The sequence below is a fragment of the Herpailurus yagouaroundi genome, unplaced genomic scaffold (assembly GCF_014898765.1).
Source record: "Herpailurus yagouaroundi ecotype Mexico unplaced genomic scaffold, PumYag 162, whole genome shotgun sequence".
NCBI lineage: Eukaryota > Metazoa > Chordata > Mammalia > Carnivora > Felidae > Herpailurus > Herpailurus yagouaroundi.
In genome coordinates this window covers 5,060,454-5,065,997 of record NW_024412403.1, presented here as the reverse complement: position 1 = coordinate 5,065,997, position 5,544 = coordinate 5,060,454, and positions in this window count along the sequence as shown.

Genomic DNA, 5,544 nt, shown 5'->3' with positions numbered 1-5,544 from the left:
CAGGAAGTGATGAGAAGGATAGGGAGGAAGAGGTGCGGGAGAGGGAGAACACTAAGCTGACTCCCGGGATCCATCTGGGTGCCTGTGTGGACAGAGGAGCCGCTGACCAAAAACAGGGACACCACCATCTCTCAGAGGCCTTTCATGGTCCTGTTCTCTTCTCCCATCACACCCACCGCTGTAAAGCGGCCAACATGATCTTTTACACACACACACACACACACACACACACACCAGATCACGGGAAGCTCCGTTCACATCTCTCCATTGCCTTCTGATCTTTCGCTCAGTCCGCACCATGGCTGCAGGCCCTGTGCCCCTCCGCTACCACCAACTCCGCCACCTCCACCCTGCTCTGTGCGGTAGGTCTCCTGCTGCCTCCCCACTCCCACCCTGGACGTTGGCTCCTGGCCTCTCCTCAAATACAACCAACACGCCCCCGCCCCACCCTCTCCATAAACACCGTTCCCTCGGCTGCCCACAGAGAGCCTTCCTGACAAGCCCCCAAACCGCAGCATATTCTGCCCTGCGGTATTTACCCTCCATATTTAATTACACACATAGGTATTTATTCCTAGGTACATCCACCTCTGTGATGGCTGGGGCCTGGTCTTTCTCTTCCCTGTCGCAGTCAGCACCCCTACAACAGTGCCCAGCACGTAGTAAGTGCTCAGTGGACATCTGCTGAATGACGACAAAGAAAAGCGGGGTTTCAAGAGAAACCGCACATGAGGCAAGACCCCTCCAAGGCCTTCGCTACATTTCATCCACCTGCTGGGAGGCAGAGCGGATTAGAAGAATGGGAAGGGACCCCAGATGGAAGGGGGAGAAAGCCTTCTTACACGTCAATTCATCTCAATCTGCGTAAACATTTCATCAAAATAAATCCTTCTTAACTCCCAACCAGGCAGGTGCCTTGCTGATAGCCGCTCTTAACAAGTTAATTTTCAAATGAAGAGTTCCCGAATCTAGAGATTTGAACTATAAGAAAAGGTCAAAACAGGTTGGTATCAGAGGCGTCTCAGAAGCAGAGAACGCTTCACAGGGAAGCATGGGCCCGTGGGAGCGGGTGCATCACGCAGCCCCGGGCTCAGTGCAGGAGGGCGGCCTGGCCGGGAGGAGGGGAGACGGCAGAGCATGACAGAGTCCACCGGCAGGAGCCCAAGAGCCCTTGCGGCTGAGCCCGTGCAAGTCGGCCTGAGTCCGAAACCAGGGGTTACAAACCACCCCCTGGTGAGACTTGAGAAGTTCAACGCTGCTGGCTTTGGGCCTCCCGTCAGGTGGTGCCCCGGCTCTGGACGTGGAGAAGGAATCACACGCGGGGTTAGCCTGTGACTTTGGCATTGTCTGACAGCGACCCAGTGCGGCCCTGAGGGCAGCAGTCGGGGAGGCAGTCCGGGGCCATCGGGTGATCCCCGTGTCCCCAGCCACAGCTCAGCACACCAGACGGCACTAGACAAGCAAAGGTCTCCTCTCGGTTTACAGGAACCAAAACTGGACATCTTTAGAGGAGTCAAACGGGACACGATAAAATTGGACCCTTCCCTCATTTCAGACATATTTAAATGCTTCATGTGAAAAACTAACCAAAAAATCCCCTCGTTGGAAAGATGAAAAAGAAACGTTTTTTGAACCAGGCAATTCAGATAGTAGAATATCCTGGAAAACGTATTTGTGACCGAGGGGCCAGGGATATACCTGTAAACACGACAGAAAGTCCAGAGGCTATAAAGTAAAAGACAGTCGACTGCGAGCATTCATTAAACAGCAAAATATAGCAAAACAACATAGAAGGCAAAGGTGGAGTGAGTTGGGGGCCCTGTCACCACACACCGGACAGCTAACGTCCCAACGGCAACAGAAGACTGAACGCTCACCGGTCGATAACGCAAGGACGATCGAGCCAATAGAAAAACGCGTACAGGATTTGAACACAACCATTCACAGAAGACAACACCAGCCAGCGGACCTGAGGGGACGCTCAATCGCGTAAATAGGCAACCAAATGGAAATTTAAATAACAATCACACATTGCCTCTCACCGCAAAACCCCAAAGTAGGCAGGTGGAATCCTAATGTTGGCGGGGTGCAGGGAGAAAAGGCACTTTCAGATACTGCTGGTGGCGATGCAATGTGTTTGTAGCTTTCTTTATTGTTAACAGATTCTGGCAATATGTATTTAAAAAAAAAACAAAACAAAACAAAAATACACTTACCTTCAACTCAGCAATCCTACTCTTGGGAATCTCTCCCATTGAGGTAAAAAACAACCAGTACTTAAAGCTATTTGCACAATGCCATCCACTGAGCATTGTTTGCTGAGACAATAGACAGAAAAAGAAAGAACGAACAAGAGAAAAATCATCTGAGCGCCCATCCGTGAGGGATGCTGAATGAATTTTAGAACATGCAAACATTTGGAACATGACAGTCAAAAAAAAAAAAAAAATCAGTGATGTGAGGACACTTCCATCACATTTAATTGAGAAAATAAAGATGCAGAGGAGTATATAAAATATCTAATTTCATAAATCAAACAATAACAGAAAGCCTATATGTGTGTGTGTGTGCGCATGTAAGTGCATATGTGTGTGCAGGCAACTTCGTAAATGTGGGAAAATGTTGCACACCAGATAGAAACATCTCTTCCCTGACTGGGCTGAGGATGGGAAACGGGGAGAAAGAAGCAAGAAAATCATTGAAAGAAAAAAAGGAAGAGGTTGATTTAGAAAAACCCAGTACAACAACGTATAACGTGAGCTCTTTGTGTGAAATCGGTTGCAATGAACGTAACGGTAGTTGTCTGCGTCACACATCCATATTTTACTTGTTTATTGCCTTTTCTGGGTTGTTCGATCCTTTTTATTTTCTTGATAAGAAGATCTAAAATTACGGGCACCTGGGTGGCTCAGTCGGTTGGGCATCCGACTTCATCTCAGGTCACGATCTCACATGGTGAGTTCGAGCCCCGCGTCGGGCTCTGTGCTGACAGCTCAGAGCCCGGATCCGGCTTCGGATTCTGTGTCTCCCTCTCTCTCTTTCTGCCCTTCCCCACTCACGCTTTGTCACTGTCTCTCGAAAATGAATAAACATTAAAAAAAATTTTTTTTAATAAAAATAAAAATATTAAATTAAAAGGCAATAATGAAATAAAAGTCAACTGGGAAGGCTGACGCAGTCTGTGGGCGCCATATTGCAAAGGGCACATGCGGAGTAGGAGTGCTGACCCTAAAGGTCCACATTTGCTGGTCTCCTTCCCTCCTGACCTTTCTGGTCCTGCCTTGTTACACTGAAAATGTGTTGGGTGAGAGCTCATTCCAACTGTCTCTTACAAAAACCCCTAGGGAATGTTCACTTCCCACTGCCCCACAGACGCTGAGCCATCGGGTAGGGGAGGAGTCAGAAGCCAACACCCAGAGGAGGTGACAGAAGAAAAGGAGGCCGGTCTCCAGGGCTCACCTGGTTCAAGCACCTGCACAGGTGAGCGCTCAGGTGAAAGGAAGGGAGATGGGGTGGTTATGGAAGAAAGGGCAGAGTGTTCGTGGAGCTCTGTGGTGGGCAGAGCTGGAAAGGAGAGACCTTCCACTTGGAAACTGTGCCCAAGTTCGGCCATGCAAACTCGGCTTCTCCTTCTGTGCCACGGCTCCCGTCCATTGCCTTGCAGAAATGTGACATCGTGCACTGGCCGGGGACGGGATCCTTTCAGTTTAGGGAGGCCCACGGGAGCAGCTAAGCAGAACTCACAGTGCACAAGATGGGCAATGACATCTTTCTTCCTACCAGTTTCCATGGGATTTTACCAAATTTTAGGCAAACTTTTGAAGAGCAACTCTCAGTATTTTAGCTTCTTTATTACTATTTCTCTAGGAACGGTAGTGGATATTATTCCAGGAATGGGTATGAGGCAATTAAAAAGTAAATAATATTGGGAGTGCCCGGATGGCTCGGTTGGTTGAGCATCGGGCTCTTGATTTTGGCTCAGGTCATGATCCCAGGGTCATGGGATGGAACCCCACATGGGATGCTCAGCATGGAGCCTGCTTGAGATTCTCTGTCTCTGTCTCTGTCTCTGTCTCTCTCTCTCCCCTTCTGCCCCTTCTCCCAATTCTCTCTCTCTCAAAGTAATTAATTAATTAATATTTGATTACCAGAGCTAGTGATAGCTTTTGCTCTCCATGACAAGGGGCACCCATTCAATCCTCAGCTGATGCTTTCCAAAGTAGGCAAAAGACCTCAGGGTATGACTCACAACTGGACCATCTCCTTGTTCATTCAACAAATTTTGTTGAGCTCCTGTTACAGACTGGGATGGTGGGCACAAGTGGGCAGCAACCACTTCTCTCGCGGTGCTTCCAATCGGCGTCACACCCACCACGTGCAAACTCTGCTCACTCTGGTTCGTTTCGGAGAACAACGCAAGGAGGGTCACTTATTAAATCCTAACTGATCTGTATCCCGGGGTTGTCTTAGAGACTTTTCTTCTCGTGCCGTTTGCTGTCACAGAAAAGACCGGCCCCGCACACGTGCAAAGAGGTAAGTGGATGGAAAGTCATTGAACTGCAAGTGAAAACAATATATATCCACTACTGGCCCCAGTAAGATACGGTACAGCTAGCCAATGGAATACTACGCCGCCATGAAAAAGATGAGGCAACCTCATAGCCCGTATACTGCCGTCAGGATGTTTTGAAGCGGAAGAAGTCGGGTGGGGTCATTTCACAAAATAGTCTTCTCTTACCAAACAGATGTTTTCTGATTACTTTTATTTCACTTTACATGCATATTTGTACTTTTGCAATCAAAAGTCACTAGCATAAAAAGACACCAATGAGCTATAGGAAGATATTGTCCATAACTCTGTCCGATAGGTCAGAACCAATATCTTAGCTCTTAGCCCCATGTGGCTATTTACGTGTTAAGGTGCGTTAATGAAAATCGAATGAAAATGTAGTTTCTCAGTTGCACTACCCACGTTTCAAGGGTCCAGCGGTCCTGCGTGGGTAGTGGCTAGCACATCGACAGTGAACACAGAGAACATTTCCATTATTGTGGACAGTTACATCGGACAGTGCTGGACCCAGAGCCAGAGAATTTTTCTTGAAATATCTCGGTCTTCGGTGTTCCTCATAGAATTGATGCAAAAGAGAAATAGGGAACGAATTTTGCATTACAGAACAAGGCAGGCATTAATGTGCATCTCTCCCTCTCTCTCTCCTTGTTAACCAACAGGAACGTGAGAAACTCATCCCTACAACTTTTTACAGTGTCATGACTTACAGCTCTAAAATATTTCGTATATATTTTAAGTATTACCATGTCTGGGGACTTTTGCCACCTGGCAACCTAAATTGATCAATAGTTATGGATGCTGGTTGCAAGAATAAAGTACCAAAAATAAGCGACAGCCCCAAATCATCCTATTTTTTTTTCATTACTGTATAAATTCTGGAACCTTCTCCCTTTTTTGGATCCCTCATTCTCTAACTCGTTTAGGCTTCTGAGGACCCTCTCGACTCTGAGAAGCCACAAGTATAATCCCAGCTA